Source organism: Frieseomelitta varia, unplaced genomic scaffold, assembly GCF_011392965.1.
Source record: "Frieseomelitta varia isolate USP_RPSP 00005682 unplaced genomic scaffold, Fvar_1.2 scaffold_30, whole genome shotgun sequence".
In the NCBI taxonomy this organism is placed as follows: Eukaryota; Metazoa; Arthropoda; class Insecta; order Hymenoptera; family Apidae; genus Frieseomelitta; species Frieseomelitta varia.
The window spans coordinates 336,898-361,888 of NW_025110035.1; the positions used below are offsets into that span (position 1 = coordinate 336,898).

Here is a 24,991-nt window from a genome sequence, read left to right on the forward strand (position 1 = left end):
GTATCGTCCATGCGCATCTTTGACGTTTACTGCTGTATGAAACGTTAAACGAACCCCATTAGTCCTTCTGCCGACTCTATCTTTGTAGATTATCTTTGTGGAACAGCCTGACTGGCTGTTACGAGGAATCAAATTTTACGGTCGCGGTGAAACGCGTTGCGCGTTTGACTATGTTTGAGTAGAGCGTTGACAGCGGAAGGGAGTAGCAAGGTGTTGTAAAAGTAGTAAAACGCTTTGCGAAATGATCCGAGGTGTAGAAAATGACAAAATGTATTAAAGAGTCTGAAATAGCATCGATAGCATTGTGCGATATTATGATTATTTTATTGCAACTTTATGACGAAAGTGTCAGAAGTCGAACGAATGTGTCTCCAAGAGGAGTGGAAAAATAATTTTTTGGAGATGATTCGAGGCTCGTCTCGAACAATTCAAAATAATAATTTTTCACTTTGTCAGTTAACGATAGAAATCCGGTAGATCTTTATGTGGATTCTGTTTATTCAATTCTTTTCGAACCGATTGCACCGAACTTGAATTCTTATTACAAGGAAAAGAGATCGCCGACAATGAGGAAAAAGTTAGTGGAATCCAGTTGTATAAACCAGCTGAAACAAGTTTGCACATGTAAATGGCACTTGTTCACGATGATCAGTCTGACTGAACGACAATGAATGGAATGCTCTGACTCGACTTTAATGAACGGTACTTCTAAAGTAATTAAAGAAATGGGAACAATGCGGTGCACATTGCTTCACCTCGAATCGAAATAAAATGGCAATCTTAATAACGTTGGTATTAATTGTACTGAATTTTAAATCCGTCCCACCCACCCTCCACCCTCGTCGTACGATTCCGATTTCGCAATGCAAGAACATGTCACGCGGCGAAACGACAACGGTAAAACCGATTAATTTCGATGCGACCGCATGCATTTCGACGAATGTGGAACGGCCGGTGGTATTATCTAGCGAAATATAATTGGCCGTGCTACAATTTCTGCAATCGATGCGAACAGCGATACCGCCGGGAGGGCTGTGCAATTTGCCCGGTTAAAAGATATACCGGCACTTTCGTCGTCGATCGGCGCCGGATAACCGGAGAATGATAGATGAACTTAAAAGTTGGATTTCTCTATTTTCTCTGGAGTAGCAAAAATAGCCGGAGGAGTGAAGGGAGGTAGCTCGCTCGATTCGTCCGTATAATCCATTCATGGTGTTATTACCAGGCTGCGAATAGATCGGCTTAGTCTAGGTATAACAGCGCGATACTACCGGCGGTAGTGGTAGTGGTTGTTATAAATCAGCCGTGACGAGCGTCGATCGATCCACGCTCGCGGTGTATAAGATACGAGAAAAATCGGCCGGCACGTTTCTCCGTTCTTTCGGAGTCGGATATGAATCCGGCGCCGCGCGGTGCAAAAGTTTCGCGCGATTGCCGGGATTTTAATCTCGCCGGACGGAATTACCCGAAACTTGGGAGCAATTACAGCGCATCCGCGGATGTGACAAATTGTCCTACTTCGAGTTCGGCCAATAGCTTATAGTTCGCCCGATAGAACTCCATTAATAAACCAGATTAGAAGATTACAAGTTTAGCTCGCTGCTAGCACGCCTCGGCTTGATATCGGGTTTTGGCGGGAGATGCGAAATTTATGGACGAAAGCATAAACCAGAATGTTCGATCGGAGGAACGGTAATGGAAAGGCGAGGGGCGGGGGTTTTAGGAATGGATGAAAGTAGACGATCTCGTCCGCGTGTTACTCTTAATCAATTAATCTTTCAGCGAAACCCGAGTCCGGACTTCGAATTCGTATGAAAGAATAGCTGTGCCTTCCGCTTCTTCAAGACGATAATACGAAATGTAATAGATCTCCAAAACGAATTTAATAGCGAACGTGTTCTAAACATGTTTCGCGATATTCGTAAAATTAATGAAACTTTGTGAGTTGTTACAAATAAAAATTAATAAAACAATATCACACGTTCATAAATATTTAACAACTGATAATTTGGAAATAAGAATCCACTGAAATTGTAATACAATTAATAAACGTAAAATAACTAATACCAATGGCAACGGAATAGTAATAATTGATAGAAGAACGATTCCATTTCATATGTAAATCCCGATTTATTACTAATACTAATCACATGTTAGAGTGAGGCAGTCGATCGACAATGAATCTCCCGATATTTTTACTATCTAATTAATTACCTTTTCACGTTACGTTCGAGTTGACCAAATATTTCATTCATCAATAAATTATAATAAATTGCCACCTTTTTCTACGGATCCGAATGCGTCGAGTATCCGATCATGCGACGATTAATGCGTATTCGAAGACCGGGCGAATAAAAATAATTACATCGTCGAATCGATCTGAACGGTGGTACAAAGTTAATGCACCGAACTGCTCTCTCGTCCTCTCTCGAATAGAATCACAGCAGACAATCGTAACAGAGATTTTCCGCGCCACGAGCCGAGCGACATTAATTATCGAGTAATGCAGTGTGACACATTAACGCGTAAACGAGGGGCGAGGTGTGGCAAGGGGGGATTATGGGCATAAAACGATGGACGACGAATGCGACAGAAGCGACAAAGGCCGCAGCCGACAAATATTTTCCGAGCTGACTGACTGGTTCCGCGTTCGACCAGATACAGCCCGAACGACAGTTTTAATGAAACCCGATGATCGACTTCCGGTTCACCGATTTCGCGGTGAACATTGAATAAATATCCAGTAAAACGAGGAACGGCGTCTTTTCTCTCTCTCTCTCTCTCTCTCTCTCTCTCTCTCTCTATCTCTCTATCTCTAATCGCTGAAAGAGAGGATCGGTGAAGCAAACGAGGCGAGAGAGACAGGGAGGGGGCAAATGCAATATTATAATTCATTCATCATAAAATACCTTGTGCAACGACGCGTTACCGTTAATGAATCACGTGACGCGGTCGAACAGGAAATGGTCATGCGACGCGCGATTTTATCAAACGCAGAAACGTCCACTCAGAATTGGAGTAATAATTGAATGAATCGCGTGATGACTCGTTACTTGCGTAGCCACGTTTGTGGTTACGATTTTGTTTTAAGGTCAAGTCTTTGTAAAACAGTCGTCCACTGTTTCAATTTCGTTCAAAGATGTTCGACGTTCGAATCGATCCGAGCGAAATTTGACCTTTGTTAAATTTTGTTTGCTACGCAAATTCAATTTATTTTATCAGTTAAAATATTACAGAAACGATTGTCGTTACGTCCCAATTCTTAAGGGAACTCGCTGGAATTCGCGGATGAAGCGAAGCTCTGTCGCACATATTTTACAGCAGGCTCGCGTTTCGTGTTTTGCGCGTCTCCGTTCATCCGATCGAAGTCGAACGGACGATTATGGTCACGAACGAGCTTCCTTCGAGGAACGATTCAATTTCTTGTCGCGGTTACACCGGCTGACCCTTCATTCAGTTTCGCGTCGGACGCTTCTTAATGACTCTCGTAAATAACAAGCTGCGCAACTTGCCACGCGACTAGCCGGCTACTTTATCGCGGTCGAATGGTCAACGGTGGTCGATAGACCGGAGAGAAAGTGGCGTGCTTCTTGCCTGACCGGATGGGAACGTCCGTTTGAGCATCTGAAATTCTGCGCGCACACGCGCCTCGTAAGATGCCCTTATGATTGTGACTACAACCGACTAGAGAACGAGTCTGCACGTGAGAGTAAATTTTTCATTTGAGGCTTCATTCTCAGAGAATGTCAGGTAAAGTTTGAAAATTTGTCAAGTGAAGTTAATTCCGGATTAGATAAGAGTGAATTATAGAAGGTCATTGTGCAAAAATGAAAATAAAGCATTTATTCTTAGTATTTCCTCGGGTGTTATTTTTATGAAAATAGAGTGGCATACTTTTCGTTTAAACGAAGAACGAATGTCCGAAATACAATTTGACGAGGAAGTAAAATTTTTGTGAAAATGAGAATTTTCAACGGTACGTCACAGTAGAGCGATAGAATTGTAAGTGATACAGATATATACATGAACCGACTAATGCAGATTGGGATGCAAGGGAAGAGCAAATGTTCGAAATTAAAAAATACAACTTGATAAAAGAATAAAATAGAAAACTAAATATTGCTCATATTGTAACATATAAAGTTTGAACGTATGTAGTTAAGAACCGGCTCGATACTTGCGTTAGAAACTTTCAAACACAATTTCCTCGGGAAACGAAGCCTCAAACGAACCGAAGTTATTCTTTCCTCTCGACTTATTTTTTCACGCGCAATCACCTCCCCTATACGGTCGTGCCACGATCGCGGCAACACTTTGTGTAGTATCGCTGGGAAATTCCCGAAATACATCGGAAATATTCGCGTTATCGCGGATCGGGCGAGAAAATTGCTGCGGCGGGGGGTGTGAACGCCCGTTGTAATCTACATACGTGGATATATAAATTCCGAAGGAAGACGGCGAAAATTCGAAATCGAATAGCATCCGGTAGAACTCGAGCCATTTTCATAGCGCCGCCGGGGATCCCTGAATTCTCCTTCTGTGTTCGCTATCCCACCGCTTCACGATGGTAGGGGGAGGAGGAGGAGAGGGGAGGGGAATTTGTTGAGTTGTAATGGCCGAAGCCGAGGCACCGGAGACGATTTACGGGACGATTTACGATCTACGGGGCGAAGTTTTATACGGCATTGCTCATCAGCTGGTAACAGTGTGATCGTGCACCTATCTGCGCCGCCGACCATAAGTACTCGGACACTTTCAAACGTACAGCAAATATATAACACTATATTTCAACGTGAAGCTCTCAATTTAATTTCAGCCTCTGGTTTTTATATCGTCGTAGATATATATGCTATATTTGAACATGAAACTCTTAATTTAATTTTAGTCTTTGAGTTTATACGTGTCCGATATATTCATTTCACTGATCGAATTCATATTTCAATCAGTTAATCTTTAAATAGATTTTTGATTTTGCTTTCAATTCAGGCTGAATAATTAATAGAAATTAATTTTCCCCCGCAGCATTGGAAATTGAATGAAATGATAAAGAGTTGCGTGAATCTTTAAATAGTGACACGTGTATGGCATGAATTATTACTTTTAAATTTGACACGACTCCGGTGATCCAAATAGCCCCGTCGGAAATTAATACAAACGGAAATATAAAAATTTTTAAATGAAAATTAATACTGGACTCGTCTGAGTTATAAGTATTTGAATACGATTAAAAATTTGGAGGAAACTGGAGAAAGTACGTCTATTATAGATTCAATAGTTTCTCTATGGGCGAAAAATTAAAGAAAACCAACGCCAGGGAAAATGTTCGAGATACAAGCGAAACCACAGGTTTTTTCGTCGAATCGCACCGGGTGTCCAAACATACTTACGAACGGTAGTGTAGCTTTTACCCGAGTGTATATTCGAGTTAGATGACAGTGTCGCTTTTTACGAATGAACCGGATGCGGATGACCGGAGAAATCTCCAGAGAAATAGAGGGAGAGAAAGAGAGAGAGAGAGAGAGAGAGAGAGAGGGAGGAAGGTGGGGAGCGATCACCGGTGAGCGAAATTCACGATGGAAGCGAGAGCGGAGGCGCGGGAAGCAAGCGAGCGCGTCGACTACGTGCTCGCGAAACTTCCGAAGGGCCGCTCTGCCTTCGGTCGAGAGGCTCTCGCAGCAGCGCCTGCTTTCAGACCGATGGAGTACGCACTCCAGCCCCGACTCCCGCTGATGCATATCTTCAGCTGCAAGCATTTTCACTCGGCTTATACGCAATATTCTCGAGTATTCTAATCGCGCTACGCGAGTTTTCCACCGCTAACTCGCCAACTTCCGCTCCGCGCCGCGCTGCCAAGCCACGGTCATTGTGTCTGCGCGTCGAGTGTTTGGTTCTTTCGTTGGAGAATTTTTGGCCTAAGTGGCTTCGCCGCGCGAGTGTTCGAAATTAAAAGTACAGCCAGCCGCAAGACCGAAATTTCTCGCGCAAACTTTCATTTTCGCGAATTTTTGACAATTGTTTGTGGTAATTTTGTGTGGCTGAATTCTTAACGCGACGGAGACAAGAGTAAGAGAAAATGTTCGAAACGAAAGAAACAACTTGACAACAAACTTTGATTTGTGAAAATCAACGTTCGAAACTGTGGTTTGTAGTGTGATTGAACTTGTGAGTGACAGAGGTAAATGGATGGCTCGACACGCTCGAAATTAGCGTACATAAAAGAATGAACGTTTCAATTACAAGTATATATATAACTTGATATAGAAGTGAAATTTTTATAGGCATGAGAATGTTAAACAGTAGTTTATAGTATGAACTTTGAGTGACAGAGATGTATGGATAGACCGACAATGCTTGAGACATTGATATATAAAAGAAGAACGAACGTTCCAAATTAAAAGAACAAGTTGATACAAAAGTAAGCTTTGAAAACATGAATAAAAATTACGTTAATGTAACGTATAATTTTAAATACTCGCCATTTGCTTGAAATTAGATCAAATACATTTTCAAATGAAATTAAATGAAAGAGCCTGTAAACCGGGGAAAGAAAAAAATATGCAGACATTAGGATATTGGGTGGGAAATCCATGCTCGAGTTGTGTCGTATTTCATTGTGTTGCATTTCGTTGCGCAGTATTGTGTTGTATTTCGTCGTACAGCACCGCATCGCGTTGCACTTTATCGTACTTCTGTTTTAATGTAATTAATTCTAATTTTATTCTGGCCCCCAAAACTATTTAATATCCTTCCAGAGATAGCGTGAATAAAATTTTTAATTTCTCTCCAGTTTCGCATTCCTCTGTATACTTAATTTCGAAAATTATCATTTGTGAGCCCACTAGTTTTCTACAGGAAATGTAATTATTACACGATTTTTATTTTTTCTACAATCGAGAACCAATGTTGAAACACGAGTGACGAAACTTTAATCTCAATGCGTTCTGTGATCTTCCTCGCAAAATTTTCCTTGTATCGCTACTCTGATTCAATTTATAGATGTGATACTTTCGGTTGACTATAAGACTCTTCTATTTTCTTATATTTGTCAGCTTATTTAATTTCACAGAAAAATATGTTTCACTTTCGTCTCGCTTCACAGTGTTCGTACTAATAAAAGGAAAGCTGAAATTTCCAAAGACAAAACGTCGCGCCAACTGTAAAAACACGAGTACACGACGATAAAAAGAAAAGAAAAGAAAGAAAATGAAAATCTCAGCGAGAGAGATTTTTTGCCTTTGACCGAGAAGTCTGCAACGACGGCAGCGAATTTCATCGGGATTCATTTTCCAGGGCGGAAGCGAAACGCGTGTCGCGAATGGTTTTTTTTTTCCAAGGGAAGAAAATTCGAAACTAAAGAAAGAACGGAGAGGCAAGAAGGGAGCGGAAGTTTCAGATATCGAAGGTAAATCTTCACTGGGAAAAGAAAGTTGCTGCAAATCCGATGAAACATGAAATCTGATCATCTTGAGCTGGAATTCTCGCGGAAATTTGCTAGAAGGCATACAAAATGAGACGGGGCGAGTCGAGCCGTGCGCGAAACTACATTTTCAAAGAACTTGAAAGTGAATCTCTTGGCTCGAACAATCTCCCTAAGGATCGCCTGTTAATTTTGTAATTTCGCTGCGATTTCAGTGAAGAATTTGTAATCAAATAATATGCAGGTTCTCCCCCGGGTGAAAACTGGGATAACTTCACCGGTGTATTTGCTCGGTTAGTGTGAGTGAACATTTCGTGTACGATATGGGTTGAATGTGTGAAATAATTAGAGTTAAATGGAGCTAATTGCAACACTGTGTATCGACACCTTGGTGCTAGCTTTTAATCGTTTCTATAAACGTATATCGAGCGTTTCTACATCCTATTGGTTTTAAATTTTACGATTTAATCAGTCTCGTTATTAAACCGCCTTTGTTTTTCGTTTCTCTTTCTTTTTTTCATCTGTAGAAAATTTAGAAGCAGAAAGTACAAAACAAAATTCTGTCTTCAAATGATTCGTTTCTTCAAATGATTGATTATTTTCAAAAAAAGATATCAATTTACATAGAGATCCACACAGTCTGGAATTTCAAAGTATTTCACATATTTTCGTAAAAAGTTTCTACAAATATTCCAATATTCTGTATGCTGGAAAATTATTAAAATCGTGAATCAACGAATTGCCAAGATCCGTGAAACGTCCCAATCTCCCCGTTCTCTGTTTTAAACATTCGTCAAGTAGACACATCTGCGACTGACTGAAATACTTAAATAAGACACAATTTGTCCGACTGTGTTAACTCGTCTCTCTCAGCGGAACGTTTAATATAAGATCGCAGTTGGTTAAACTCCTTCTACAATTTCAAGGCTCTTTGTTCCGGCTGTGCGACACGATAACTTCCGCGGTCGCACGTCGAGGTACAACAGACCGGAAGTTGGCAAGCTCCTTAAACAGCTTGGTGACCACTTAAAGAGTTGAGCCACGTTGAATTGCCAGAGTGAATTCAGGCAGAATGGCACGTTCAACTACGACGATTTGGCTTTCGTGGACACTATCAAGAAATAGTCGCTGTCCCGCGTTCCAAGAATTCCAATTAACTTCCTCGGGAGCAACGACAGATCCGACCAAAAGTGGCCACTTCCCGCTGAACCAGCGACACACTGTCGCTTATACAGCTTCGTGCCTCGAAATTTCGCGAAACAGCCCCGATTGGTTCGATTCTGAACGTGTCTTGCGCGAATCTATCGTGGTCGTACGTGTTACAGACTTTACAAATAGATTCATGTCTGATTTGTCAAAGTATTGCACGACATTCGAGCCAAGAGCTGACGTGTAATTAAAGATCCAGAAACGTGTGAGAAGCTCGTCCAATTTGCTGAAATGTTCGTGTAAAGAGAAGTGTAATATGTGAATCGTGGAATTTTACGAGTTCGCGTGAAACGCAGGGAATATGCAGAGATGCATGCACCGATTACAATTGGACTTGGCGTACTTTTAAATCTTTACAAACGTAACACTGGATGTGGCTAGAAGTTCCAGATAAAAGGCGTCCGTCGCACATACTTACGCGTGCTTATACGACTTCCAATTCCTCGGGAAATGCTTAAAACACTCGCGACCCAGTTGCGATTTATCACGCGGCGGAGTTTAACAGGCCATTTAAATTCTACCTCTTCCCTCCAGCTCGCGAAAAACATAAATTTGCATGAAAATCCAAATTCGCGGGACTGCAAGATCCGCGTGAAAATTCAAAACATAAATTTGCATAACGCAAATGTGCAACAAACATTGTTAAAAAAAAAAAAAATTACTCGTACGCGTGCGCGTCGTGCCCTCTCTGGCGATTCCCGGCTTTGGGGTTTAGTTAAATTCTTCATTCCCGCCGGAAAGCTTGGACAAAGTGTGCGAAGCTCTCAATACCGTCAAACACCTTTAATTTCTCCGGCGTTCGTCCCGGGAACAGCTCGCTGGGGAAAAGTCGGCACGGCGGCCGATTCGTGGACAAAAGGGAGCCCGATGGTCGAAAAATAGCGACGATCTCGATAACTTCGTCGCGGAAAACAATGACGCAATCAGCGGTAGGTACAACGCGTTCCTCGGACAAAGAACGGTATCTGGCAAAGCATCGAGTTAACCCGGAGAGTCGGCTTCAACAGACCCTTTCAAAGCTTTGTTTCCGTCGAGAGACTTGATCGAACATTCGTCAACCGGTGTTCGACGTATCGAGACAGGCATTATTCGCGCGAAAAGCGTGATACACGCGAGTCGTGTCGTCCCGTTCGAGGCTACGATTACACCGCCACCTCGTCACCGTGTACGACGCACGCTGATCAAATCGATTTGATTCTTCGTCCAATTTATTAATCCGCCAAGTTATACTTTAACGAATCCCCTTTCGTTATGCGTGTGTCTCTTTAATTCTATTTAAAACGAGAAATGTTTCGGCATTCATTTGAAAAATATACAAAGTTGCACCTTGTGCTTTAAAGAAAAACTGGACCTTCCATTTGTCAATGGTGTTCTTGATAGAGAATTCACCGGGGAAATAAAAGTCATCAGCTAAATCCATGTTCGCGGTGTGTCACGTTTCGGCAGCGCGTCGGCTTGTCAATTTAGTAATTCTACTTGTTACGTGTTCTGGTGATTGGTGCTCTTGCTTGAAATAAAATTATACAAAATAACTTAAAATAACTTAAAATAAAATTATGAATTAAACAAAAATGCTACTTTAATGCTTTATATCATTTTGTGATACCCCAAAATGTTCACCATAGATAACATGATCAAAGCCAAATAAAAAATTTTAAAAGAAAATATATCGAAAGAAGATATTAATCACTTAATCGAAATAATTAAAGTTTAATCGAATAATTGAAAACAGATAGATATCGGAGTGTTTTAGAAAACAATCGTATTGTGAGACGCAAGGACGGACAACCGTCGTCCAGTGCCACGGTTCTCACGTTGCTTTCTCCTATTTTCACCGTGGTGGACTCTCACGCGTCGTAGGAGCTTGCTTGGAAATATCACGGGGACGTGATCGTCCGGGTGGCTCGTCGATCATCCCCTTGGCTAGCGGCTCGTTCTCGATCTATCTTTGTAAAGCGAACCGCGTCGATGATAGTCCTGTCACTAGGTCCGCTTTAAAGGGACGGTAGCGCGCAAACCCGGCACGCTTCCGCGAGTTGACAAACGCGCGTCGACACGCGCGATCGGGTTGCTGATCGAGCGTCGCGGCGCCAAGCTTTTCCGGATCACGGGACGAAAAGTGACCCGTCATCGTCTTTCTGTTATGCCTTCCGATGGCTCATCTAGGGAATCTGACCGGTGATTCTCGAATGAAACCAAAGGGTTCTTATGGGTGGCTCTTTGAAGGGAATGGCTTCACCGTTCGTTGGTTAAACAGACATCCTGGTAAAATATTTTCGTTGAAGAGAGTGCGTGTGGTAGAAATAATTCTTTCTCCTTCGATTCTTCTTTGATTTGATTACGTTTTCTCGATGTGAATATCGATATTTATTTATTGAATTCCTTGGTTTCTCAAGAGAAAGAAAACAAACTTACCTGGAGTTATAGCTTTTCTATATATTCGAAGTTTTGTAGAAGATCGTTTCTGTCGAGAGGAAACTTAGTTTTCTCTGTCAGTGGTCTAATGGTCGAGAGATTTGAATTTGCAAAATGCATTTTAGAATTGTCGCGAGAAACTTCGCGCGAAATATTCGTACGATGTGTGCCGAAACAATCTCTGAACCGCATAAAGAGGAAAACAAAAAAGTTGATCGCCGCCAGCTCGTCAGCTTCTAGCGTTACGTGACGCGTTGATTGCCCAAACAACGGAGACACGTGGGACGACACGGTCGATCGAGTTGAGCAAACATTTTACGCAAAATCAAGTGGCCACTCGAGCTTCGACCGGCAGGTCTCATCGTAAGAAACGTCTCTGCTTAAGGAGCAATCTGGATCGCCGCCAGAACCAGGAGAAACGATCTCTGAACGATGAGAAGTTATCACCGACACAAACCCGCACCCTTTTACATAATACTGATATACGGCGTCGATTCAGGAAGCTGCACGCGCGTCAAAATTGTAAATCGTGAGAAGTGTCTACGAGAAGATAGGACAATCGTGGAAATTACGTTGCTACGGAAATCGGGACGGCGGGCCAATTGCTCCAAGAATAAATATTGTTGCGTGAAACGCTAGGAAACACATTTATTTATTTATCTCTTGAGAAATGAAAACCAGATGAACGCGAGTTATTCGCCTGAACAAAATTTCAACAAAAACACAGTTTCATTTCGGGCACAAGTTCTCCTCTGTTGAGTGAAAATGGGCTTGAAAATTCAATTCTCTCGTTTGCATATCCCGATGAATAAACTCTCTGAAAATTGAACTGCCATATTATACATGCTCGCCGGGCGAACGCATCGATTCTACCACTATAATAATAATAATCCCAGAAGGAAACTCAAATTAACAATTAGCAGAGTTCGTAACAAAAATAATTTCCTTTCGAAAACGAGAAAGCAATATTTAATATTGAATTTAACACGTATTGGATAGTGATTCGAATTTACTTAATGAGAGTGACTGTAAAGTAATATTCGGTGAGACGGAACCATAGCTGAATGATTAGGAACGAAATGGAACGGAATAGTTACAACAGACTGCCGATAAACTAAAATAATAGAGCCGATGCAATACAGTGGAATTGCTCGATATTAATTCCGACTAGGAAAGAAACACGAAGGGTGGAACGCGTGCAATTTAAATTGTGTAGTGACTCGAATTTACGTGAAAGCGACTATATAAGTAAGCGGTCGACAGAGACGGAACCGTGGCTGCAAAAGATTGAACCCTGACAGGAAATAAAAGGCGTCTAGTGGGTGGCCATGGATTGAAACGCGACGTGTGTGCATATGTGTGTGTGTGCTTTTTACACGCGTAAATAGCGGCCTGTGCTTGAGTCGCGCTTCATCTCTGACGACCGCCGCGCATTGTTTTGCAGGCAGAGAAAAATGGTTTACGCTCGACGGTAAAACGCCCGTTACGTTTGCCCTCGTTGAACGACACACTTTTTCGCCGGAATTATGCGCGTCCGCGCGGCAGACACACGAAGCGACGAAATCCGACACTCTTTTACATGGATCGAATGCACGTGATACAGATATAAAATCGCTCCGTGCTAGATCGTTGGCCGCGACTCGTGTCATTTGCACCGTGCCACGCTCGCGAATCGAATACGTAGATCGCTCGTTTCTCTGTTCGCACGAACCTCTTATCACCGGCACGTTTGACACACAGATGAAAATACGCGGCAGTTTGATTTACTGGTGGAAAATATCTTCTCAGCGACGGGAACGTGATTTATAATTTTGACGCGGGCTGATAACCATATTATTATTCAATTAGGAATAGATTGTGCTTGTTTTATTTATGGAACAGAGTTTCGTTGTCAAGCCTCGTGAGTAAGTATTGATGAATGTGAGAATTTTTATAAAATTCGAGAATGTGATTTGTAACAGAATTTCGAAATGAAATAAAATACATTATTTTGGTAGTGTCAAATTTGCAGAAGTTTCGAATAGCAATATTCTAGTCTAGTAGTCTCGATTCAATCGAATACGCAATTGTACACCATTACGAATGTTTGTTTGACACAAAAATAATTGACAAACACGGGCGATTTTTTCAATAGTAAATTGCAAGCGGGAAATGTCTATTTTTGGAGTGTAGTTTTGCTATTTTTTGAAACTTCAGCGTAACTCAATATGAAGAGTTCTATACTACAAAATTTCGTTTCTGGGCTCATTCAGATCGATATGAAGTAGCGTAGTGTTGAACAAGACGAGAAGAATATTGTTCTATGATCTGTGTTTGGAATCGTAAATGAGGTGACGTGAAAGAGAACGTGCACATGTCACTAATTGTATCACTTGCAAATTTATTTTCCTGCATCTTTTACGTAGTAAATATTTATAAATAATCGGTGAAACGTTTCTTTATCCATAAAGCGTGTTAGATAAATTAAAGCGAGATATTTACTGAATTACTAGATTTTTAGTTGAGAATGAGAGTATATTGCCAAGATTGCTATAGTAATAAAAATTCACGTACAAACGAAAATGTACAGGGCTAGAATTAAAAAATCTCGCGATATATTCAAAGTAACTGTATCGCGAAAGCTTGATTAAGAAGTATTAATCATGTTCCGTTATTTCGAGGTGTACACTCTCGACTCTCTCGCCATCGAAACAACAATTCTTCCATTTTCTCGGGCGTTAAAAAACATTTATGGGCTGTCAATTCAGAGTGCCGGAAGAAGCTGAAATTTGAAAAAACACATCAAGACACGGCTTGTCAGAACAATAAACGATGAAAATATAGATCCAACATCCCTCTGGAATAGAAAGGAACATCGGTATACTACACTCGCCGTTGGAATTTGATTGGAAACGCATGGTTTCCGAACAACAGAGACAGAGAGACAAAGAGGAAGACAGAGAGAGGGAGAGAGAGAGAGAGAGAGAGAGAGAGAGAAAGAAAAAAGAAACCGGCGGCCGAAAAAATCGAAAGTAGGTTTTTCGAAACATTGTCGGTCGTGAATTGCTTGAAATCGAATTCGTCGGATAACAGCGCGGGGCCGCGAAATTGCCAGTGACGTTCGATTCGGGTTTAACCGACGGCCACCGAACCTATTAACAATTTCGTTCGTATTGTTCGAGCGGCGAGAGATAGAGAGAAGAGTGAGTGAGAGGTAGGGTGAAAAATTTGTCGAAAACGGTGGAAACCGAGTGGTTCGAAACGAACAAAACGATCCCGAAATTCCATCTATCCGGCGTTTCAGCGCGCACGAAACGAATAAAACTTTCCATTTCTATATCTCTTTCGTAGTTTCCTTTGATGTCCAGATTCCCGCGAACTTCGTTCCGATCGATGAATTCCCGACAGACGAGCGCGAAACGATCTGGCTATGAGAGAGAGAGAGAGAGAGGAAGGGCCAGAATCGAAGCCATGCGTTACACAGTGTTTCTAAATGACTGTCTAAACGGCGAAAAAGTCATCAGACACCGTTAGCGCTGGCGTTCAACTATCCCAATCACTATTGTTATTATGTTCCTTTTTTTTGCGTACAATTATTGAAAAAAAAAATCCCTGTGTTTCAATTTCCGAAGTCGATCACCGGTGGCTTTCGAACGACCGTTGTAATAACTGGGATAGTTGTAGTCGGCGCTCAGAGCCGCGGGATCAAAATTGCAAAATGTGACGCCATCAATTTCTGCAGGGACGGGGAAACAGAACCTGAAATAGCTGTGAAATTTTTTCATCAATCCAGAAGCGACTGGCTACTACGTACATTCGACAATTGACCCATCGAGTTGAAAGGAGCAAAAATCGATCGAACTGGAGAATGATCGAAGTTACTACCTCGCTCCCCGATCAGCAGAACACCTTCGTCAAATCCTACGTGTCGCTAAAAATTGGCTCGTGCTTCGATCTGAAAGCTCCCGCCGGAAAAAACAAAAAAAAAAAAACAGAAAAGAAAAAGGAAAAAAAGAAGCAAGGAACACGCGGTGCGCGCGGAGAACGGAGGTCGAGGCGAAAAAGCAGCGGCAACAAATCACGCGTTACAGGCTTGAGCGAGCTGGCGAGGATCACTTGGCGATGTAACAGACGGAATGGGCGGGCGGCAGCCAGCGAAGAGGCAAAATAAGAGAACAGGGAGAACAGGGTGAAGCTTGCAAAAGTGGGAGGCCTTTGATTCGCCCTCTCTCGCGGGCTGGATTCAAGGTGCGCGCCCTCGTGTTTCCAACGTTTACGGTGGTCGCGTTGAACCACCGATGAAAACCACCAGCACCGGCGCAGTTGGCCACACTCTGTACCACCGGCGCCCTGTACACGTTCGTTAAAATACGCGCGTAATAATGTCTTCGTGTGTTCGTACTCCTGCTCGGTGCTCCTGCTCCGTGCCTCGCTGAAAGGTAATGAAACGGCTCGCTCGTGAAAACTTTTCCGCCGAGAGTCTTCATCTCTCTCTCTCTCTCTCTCTCTCTCTCTCTCTCTCTCTCTCTCCCTCTCTCGCTTTCCCTTCAGTCAGCCTCGGAATCGATATTTTTAGAAGAGCAGCCTTTCATTCAGCTGCCAACAACTCGCAGCCAGTTTTCACCGACTTCCTATTTGTCACGTTGCATCTATTTTATCTATCGTCACTTGGATGAAGGTTCCAAAGGGTAAGAGGCGAAGACTAGATGATTCATGGTGTTTTCTCCTTCATAGTCGCTGAAGATTCTCTTGAACGAGAGGACGATTAAATTAAGGATACAATTAAATTGACGTTATTGAGAAAATGTTGTGGAGAGATGTAAATTCTGCTTGAGATCGCTTGATTCCTTTGACTTTTATCATAGAAGAGAGATTAAATGGTTCGAGATGAATACTTTACTTTGCTTTCACTTTCAAGACTCTTGTAGAGGATTCAGTCTTAGAGTACGTCTAAGTTGCTTTGTGTCATCAGGAAGTTTCAGAGAGATACACACAGGGCCATGTAGCTCCTTTGACAGTGAATGTAAAACAGCGACTAGATAACGACTTTACGATTCACAATATTCATTCGAGATTCTCTTCAATGAAAGCGCGATTAAATCTAGATAGTGGAATACGTTGTTCATAAATTATTTGTACAACAATATGTAAACTACCTGTAACAATTAGATGATTCATAGTATTTCATCCTTCTCGTTCAAGGTTCTCTTCTACGAGACACAGCTCGCTTAGTGTCATCGAGAAACCTCGTTCACTGGTAACACTGGTTGTAACACTGTGCGAATACACCGCGTTCAAGAGCCTCGAAAGGGTGCTCGTTAATTATTGATCGCGTTTCTTCTCTCGTCGGCGTGGTTTTTCGTTTACCGCTCGTTATCCAAACGTCTTCCGGTCCCGATTCGCCGCTTGAAATTTTTAATCGAGTTACATTCCCCTCCATTATTCATGCATCTCAATATGGATCATCCGACTTGCATTATTCATACTTACGGTTGCGTCGTGACTTCGACAAATACATCGTGGGAATTTCCACCGATACATTTGCTTTGCAAAAATCGGGACACCGGGGATTTTGGCAGGTTAACAAGATCGCCCGGGTGAAATTGCTCGTTCACCGATGACCAACGATAAAACTTCGCGATGGTTGGAATTAATGTAGCATCCTCTTGCAAGCGTACAGCAGAGGAAGTACTTGTTCATAAACTCATATTTTAAAACAGTAAATTTTTGTTCGAAAGAAAGAGTGAATCTATATTACTTGATATATAATTACGAATTGCATTATTATATAGCTGCACAATTGTAATCGTGTAACTGATATAATTATTATATGGTAATTAAAGCTGATTGGCTGCGATTTCGGTTAGATGTTTGTCTAGATGTTGTATAGATTTGTGTGGATAGAAATCTTTTGTACAACTCTGATATACGATAGAATGATTTCGATTAGTCACTAGCTATTGGTTACATTTCGCTATTGAAAATTTGACAACTGTAATGGATTTCGAAAATCATGTTTCTGGCGCATTCGCTGTTTGCTGTAGTTCCTTTATTCATCAGAGTGCGCTAAAAGTTAATGATTTTTTACCATACAGTATTTCTTGTATTCTTATGGGACACGAAATCCCATACGTGCTTGGTTATTCATATATCTCGTCTGTGCTGAAAATATGAGCGGAGAAACTAACGTGGAATTTTTGACGAATGTTACGTTTTATCTGCACGTGTGATTTCACGAAGAACTGATAAAAAAAAAAGGGTGAAAATACAAGGTGAGTGAAAGAAAAAATTTAGTTTTTCAGCGATTTCAAATTTTTACATTTCATTCGGAATTCGATAGGATAACAGACGTAGTAACGATAGCGAATTTGAAGATAGCGATTCTAGATAGATGTGAAATTTTAAAAACGATAGATCAACCAATCTCTCCCAATATTTTGTGGAACGTGTAAAATAGATGTCCATCGATTTCTCATCGTGTCAGTGTCATTTTCTATTCTCGAACAGTCACGTAAATACTCGAAACCTGAATCAATATTTCAGAACAATCACCTGTTCTTTTATCTATATCATCTCAAAATTGTCGAATGATTTAATCGGCGACTTGCTGTTGAGTGGCCAACTCAGATAACGACAAATACGATTAATCTTGCTCCAAAATAAATAGTATATAAAAAAAAGAATTTCAATTTCCTATGTTCGTCATACGTGTCGAAACTTTTCATCTGAAAAATCGTCGAAAATAAAAACGGGAACCTTCGGGTCGGAAATATCTCTTTAAGAAACAGTATTCTATCTCGTTCGTGTCTACGTTCCATTTCGCGAGAGGAACCGACAGCCCGGGCTGCCTCGATGAAGCACCTGACACACGATTTCTTCAGTCAGCCATTTCGTTTGAGTTTCGTGTAGTTCGATCGAGGGATTACCAATCGAAATGGCGGCTGGAAAGAGCGGCGTTCACCTGCTGCGTAAGCCGCGCAGAATCCAGGTAGCACTTTGTGTTTCCTAGACGTCTTAAAAAGTTTTCCCATTTCCGTGCCACGGTATCACACTCCGCAGGCCGACCAGAAATCCTGCAGGCAATCCACTGCCAGGTCTCTTGCTTGTTGTTCGAGTGTGTTAACCTTCTTCTCGAATTACTTTCCCCGCATTCTTTCTTCTTTTCTTTTCATTTCTTTTTCTTCCTCTCTTTCTTTCTTCGCAAACGATTCGCGTGTCGTGAGTCGAATTGCGTGTCTCTCGGGCGAGCACGGGAAAACCGATGACGGGGAAGAAAAGAGAGAGCGACACGCATTTGCAGAAATTCAGCGAGATTTCCCGGGAACTCGATCGAAGGCACCAACCAAGTCGGATCTCCTCGTTCCTCCTTTTTCCTTTTATTTTCACAGTCACGCGAGAATGGTTCTGAGTCTATTATTCATGGTGCTGTAAAGTGGCGTCGCGCCGATGTCGATAGCTCTGATGGAAATCGGAACATCGCGATGGAAGGAAAGTCTTCCCGACAACTGCGCACTCTAGATATTTGACGTGCTCGCAGGGGAACGAGAGAATGATTTTGAAAAGAAAGATTCGCGTGTTGAAAATCGAAAGATACGGATGAAAGGATGAAGGGGATATTCGAACGTAGTGCCAGACGTGTTGGGCAAAAATTATTCTAAAATGTAACATCGTACGTCCGTTCGCTTCGCTTCAGATGTACTTTCCATCAGAGTAGCTTTATTAACTCTTTACTCGTTTTTGCGAATTCTTGTGAATGTATAGGAAATTTATGAATACAACGCAATGTATCGAAAGTAGAACACATTTTATGATATTTAGTGGAGAAAATGTTCTTTAATAGTGGAACTACCGACGACTATAAGTATAAAAGTTCAGAGAAATTAAAGTGCGAGGAATAGTAAAAAATTTATGATACAACGAACAGCACGAACTTTTATTCGTATATTTTATAAATCAACAAAACTAGCGTAAAAAGTCCAATAATCCAATTGTTCAAAATGAGCAATTTGGTAACTTAAAGTTTGATAATTTAAAAAATTAATTACTGCTTATAATATCGAGTCACATTCTCGATACGTATTACAGATCAAACACAAGGAAAATGTCGTGCTGAATTTTATAAAATTTTCACGAATCCAACCTGTATTTGATTTTCAAAGCTAGTATTTATAGGAGATGATACGTCCTTTTGTGGAAGAACCGAGTTCAAATTCAATATTACAAAGAGAATATCTGATAGATTTTCTACGGCGTTCTTCAGCCAACATAAATCACCAGTCAATTTTGTAGAGAAACTACACGCTCTTTACTACAATGTAGGCGAACAACCTGCCGCAGTATTGAAATAGACATTTTCATACGTTACACCCTAATAACAAATTACCAAGTAAGAAGAAAGTCGAAGTATAGTAACTCGATCGAGGGTGCGTTGCATACTGCACGGTCGCCGCCGCGGATCGTCCATTTTCCCCGAGGAGAAAACTTTTGCTTGCCTTGGTAGTTGCTACTTGTTGTGCCTCTCCACTATAGTTCCTCGCCGCTTACATCAGTACCATTGATTCCAAGTCATCCAACGCGCATGAATGTTTCATTGCTCGAATATCCGAGGGAAACGCGAAGGAATTCAAGAGTCGTTTACACGATAAAAAAAAAGAGAAAGAAAAAGAAGGAAACAACAGCCAGAACCAGAGCTTACTTGCCGAAAAATGAAATTTCACTGTCTCCTGTTGGAACCGCGATGTTATGAGGCGGCGGCTGAATAAATTCATGAGGCGACGCCAGATCAACGTGCACCACTCATCGATTTGAAATTCGAATTCGAATGTAACCCCGGTCGGATGACCCGGCATAAGAGGATATAAGAGAAAATTCTTTGACAGCGTTACAACCGTATCGCGTCTGTCGTTGGCGTTTATCGTCCCTTGCGAGTTTTCTCGAGCGAGCCCGAAACTTTTTCCCAGTTCGCAGCCTCCGTAACGTTAGTCAGGGAAATTCATGCAGCCTGGCGGAGTCGTGTTTCATCGCGTGTCGATTACAATATAAAAGAGCGAGCGAGCGAGAGAGAGAGAGAGAGAGAGAGAGAGAGAGAGAGAGAGAGGAGAGTCGTAAATTCGAGCAATATTTCCACGCGCCCCCTCTACCGCGTAATTGTCGCGTCGAAGTGGATTTCGGTTCCGCGTCTCGCTTCCAATTACAATATATCGATAACGCGTTTCTCAACGCGTAACACTTCCGGTCGCCGAGTATTTCCCTCCCCTTTCCGTCGTCTACACCGAATTCGATAGGACGGTCGAATGTGTCGCGCGATTTTTCGCTCGTTAAGGCCGCCTAATAACGAGGAATCGTCTACGTTTTTTTAATGACGCCACTCTGTGGCGCGCGAGCGCGATATAGCCGACGCTCAAGAAGTAGCCCCCGTGGATCGAGTAATTACTTCGTTAGAATGCACGCTGACTTAACGAGTGTCGAGTTAACGAACTGTGTCAAGAATAGATCGCATCTGATTACATATTCGATAGATTCCGTTTCTACGTGCGGAGATTTCACGAAGAAATTGCTTCTCCTCCTCCTCCTCCTCCTCCTCGGTTTCCATTTTTCTTTCTACGGTGGGACACGTCGATATATCGACGCACAGTTGAACCTAGCCATTAAATCGGCGAAGGTGATGCATAAAGGAATAATTCGGTCGGAGGATCGTCGAGTCGGAGTTATCGTTTCCTTGAATCACTTGCTCGTGAAATGAAGTTAATATGAAATGCCGCGTTAATTGAGTCCCTTTGCGATTGCCAATTTCCAACGATTTATACCCATCCAGCAGTGTACGCCTGCCAATAATTCCAAATATTGTACCAACGGGCATGCTGATTAATTGAACTTAATTATTTCAATGTGCGTCATAGTTGGAAAGAAATGTTTGAAATTTGTATTGCAAAATAGTATCAATCATTCAGAGCCAATAACTGGCACGAATATTTTAGTGGCTCGTTATACATGTATAAAATTATATCATATAAAACATTTCGAAATGTCATTAGCATTGTAATAAAACATGATTATCGCCATTATATTACTCCGATAATGCATACGGACAGTGTTTAATAATGTACTGCAATAAATATCTCACAGTGAATGTTATAACAATCGTCTCTCGTTTAATGAAATTTTTAAGTGTGCCATACAACTGCGTTCTATTTCGTGCTTCTTCTTTTTTTTTTTTTTTGTACTTTTGCGAATTTAAATAAAGAAACACGATGTAATCAGAAATTGATTCCATCTGCCGAATATTACAATTATCCATCGCGTTCGTTCTCTTATCTTCATAAATGCGTAAAAAGTCCGCAGTTTGTACACGAAACATAAAATACGAGCGTTAAAGTTAACAGTGCACCGGTGTATTTATTGTAATATAATATTGCGTATTCGATTCTTTTTTCATTCCCTTTCCGCTCGCTGACCTTGTAATCTTTCGAACAATTATACGAAAACGTTCCGATCGTTATTAATCGCGGGGATTTCGATCTCTTAAATAACGATTCACGAACGATGAAAATTTTATCGGGGCAAGCGCGCCGCGAGTCTCTAAATAACTGTCGCGATAAGAAATATCGTCATTATGCACGAATATTTAAAAAGGAAGGTGGAGGTTTGCTCGTTTCTCGCCACACGTTATTCAAACACCGTGATTCGAGTTCTTACAATTTTCGATCGCCGGGTTACAATTTCATTCGTCAAACAGTCTGGATTGCGAGGTTAATATTTCATCTCGCGGTGCTCTTTAAACAGCAGCGAATCGATTTCCCCCCGGACGAGGCTTGCTTTGCCACGACCTTCTCGTATTAAGACATTATAGCGCTGCTATTCTATAGGCGTGAACCGATTAATCGATCGGCTCGAAGGAAAATCTATAACTAACCTGGCCTCAGGTCGACCTGGCATAAAAGTCGTTTCAACGTCCGAGAAACTTCGAATTAACAGGCCGTATGTTCTTTGTACAATTTCGAATTTCTTTTCATCAAAAAGTTTTAAATATTGTAACAGGTATTTTCATTTTATTTTCCACTTTGTATATTTTTAAGATTTACGTATATATATATATATACATCCTGATTTCGCGTTTCTACATTTCTCGTGCAAACGCGCAAACATCGACGGTCTACCAATTAGTCTCGTTATTAACGAAATCAACGGGAAGGAGAATTTCGACGAGTACGACGTGCTCGAATTATCGGCGCAAAAAATAATGAATGTAATATTCCACGTCGCTTCAAGAGTGACGCTAAATCCGATGATTATTTTCGAAATTGCACGCTGCCTCATATACACGTTGATCACGAGCCAGTGGACGAAGACAAAGCGATTTGTCGAAAGTTTCGCAATTTGGATGCAGAGCTGCAGCATTCCTGTTAATAGGTATTGTCAATAGTAGAACGAGACTCCTCTATCCAGTCTCTCACCCTCTCTCTGTCTCTCATTCATGTGCCAGCCAACTCTTTTGTTCCCTCGTTTCATTCAGCTGGTGTTATTGATTTTCTTGCATTCTTCTTTCGTTCGTTTGCCCTATTTCTCCTTATTTAGACTGGCGTATAGTTGCCCGATTCTTCCTCGCTCGTGCGAATTCATTCATACTTCTTCCCTTTATACGTGCCTCCTCAGTTTCCCCATTTATTTTTTTGTACCGTTGCCACTCGTTTCGCGCGTACTATCCGCTGATTCACTTCGTTCGTCTTTCGGCTAGCTATGAACTTTGCACACACACACACACACACACCAGCGTAGTCACCCTGTCACGTGCTAATTCGACAAGTCAGTCAAATATTCATCAGCTATTCATTTCGTTCGTTCATCCTGTCCCGAACGATTCTCTTTCCGTCACGTCGTTGCCGATCCATCAATATATCTCCTCGCCTCTTCGCCTCTCTCGCCCGTACACCCGTCAGCCTCTTTTCTCTTCCGCGCTTTCTCAACCCGCGTTTCCATTACACATCTCACTACGTATATCCCCGAATCCCCAGCGACAGCGCGACGACGTTACACAGGACATTCTCGAGGGGTTAATTCGAGTTGACAGTACGGAACCGGTTTATAGAACGCGTCGCGGAACCGTGTCAAATGTGCACTGTCGATTCGAACACTGTCTCGCGAACTGGTCGAATTTCGGAATCCTATCCTTTCCTCCCATCACTTGGAGTATCGGAATTGTGTAAGTTTATTCGAGCATGAGCAAGTAGATATCATTTAATTTCTGTTCTACACGTACTGCTCTCTCTCTCTCTCTCTCTAACGTTTATATTTCTTGAGGCATACCACTAGGTCATTGTCGTTCAGGATAAATTGGATTATCATTACATTTATACGAGGAAGATTGAGCAAACTGGGAAAGACAATTTGTCTTTATTAATTTTAGAATCGTGAAAGTCTTTGGCTAGAAAACGACGGCGCCATCGCGATGATGTAGATATTACTTTTCTAAATTTGTTTCAACGTACACGACGTGTACGTTAGAGCATTACAGGGACAAAGGAACAGTTGGAACATTATAAATGATAGTGACAAATTTATCCTTAAAACGTTTTCTAGAAACGTTTCTCTAAGATCTTTCTCCCGGTATACGCGTATATAATTTATATATTTATATAATCATAATTATGTTGTAATTTATTCTTTACACATGTATGTGATTTATTCGTAAAAATCAGTCGAGCTTTAAGAGGAAACATAGTGAGTAATTCGCCTTGCCTTCGTGCTAAGTGGTACACGCGAACGAGAGGTACACTCGAAACAACGGATCGAGACAAAGAATCGAGAATCAATGAGGACCAAGCGATTCTCATTAGAAAATCGCTTTACGAACTCGCGGCGCTCTTTTGTTACGTAAATCGAATCCACTTACACGGACTGTTCCGCCAGCAGCTTCGGAGGGTGACGCTTCACCGAAGAATAAACTCGGAGCTCTCGTTAAATATTGTCTCAGTCGGGGGATTGAATCGATACAAATTATCGAGTTTCTCGCGAAAGCACATGACGTGCGTCTCTCTTTCGTCAACTCGGCACTTGAAATAAATCGTGCCTTTGCGACGTTTTCCTTGCCACGGTGTATAAAATACTGTATATAAAAGTGTACTCACGTCCCTACGTCACGCCACGACGAAGAAAATCCTTCACGAGAAAGCCGTCACGGTCCAGCCAGGTACTACCGATCCATCGTTCAGAACGTAACAGCGACGAACTCGCGGAAAAAAACCCGCACACCACATGGCCACCACAATTTTCAAGCACACTGTCCCGTAGAGCGCGCGACAACAATCGGCTCGTTAAAGCCGGTCCTCCGAGGTGATCGGCGAAATCGGCGGAATCGGAACTCGGTGACCTGGCAATAAGAGTATCTCGCGATCCGTGCCCGTGGCGACGACTAACTTGAGGGTTCGACCACGCGGCTCGTGCTCACGGCGCGCAATTGCTTTGCGCAGTCGAAAAGTAGCGAGCAGGGACGAGAGAACGAGGAAGTAGCGAACGACACCCTGGACACCGGTTCTGCCGACTATGTTCGTTAAACGGAAATCAAGAATTTGTTACTCCTACGTGTACGTGTATCCTCGTCGCGTTCCTTGTTTCACGCAGGTAACAACTCGCACAGCGCTCGAATTTACAACCATCGCTGCTAATAACATTTCCGCGTAGGAGGTGCAGAGGCACCGAGAGTGTATAGAATTCGTGCTACATGGCACGTTGCACGGAAGAACGCGATCGCGCGTGAAACACGAGCACGGAATTTCTTTTTGTTTTAGTTTACTGGTCGGTTGCGCGACGGAGACTGATGAGGGTTTGCGTTCGGCGGTCGATGATGTAGCTGCCGCCGCGCGGCGGGGAAGCGGTGGCTCATTGCGGGGCGCGTTTCGTTCTTCTGCGTGAAATTACTAGCGGTAATTCTAATTCGGGGATAAAATAATTTTTTCGGGTGGCCGCGCGGTTTTG

At 42.1% G+C, this 24,991-nt stretch overlaps 1 protein-coding gene across 1 annotated transcript in view; it reads right to left on the reverse strand.

The window, feature by feature from the left end:
* Window positions 1-24,715, reverse strand: part of LOC122529664 (protein artichoke-like) — a 223,628-nt gene extending 198,913 nt beyond the window's left edge. The window contains exon 1 of the mRNA XM_043655994.1: window positions 24,145-24,715. The gene's annotated coding sequence lies outside the window, so the exon portion shown is untranslated. The remainder of the gene's footprint in view (window positions 1-24,144) is intronic.
* Window positions 24,716-24,991: the final 276 nt, after the last annotated feature.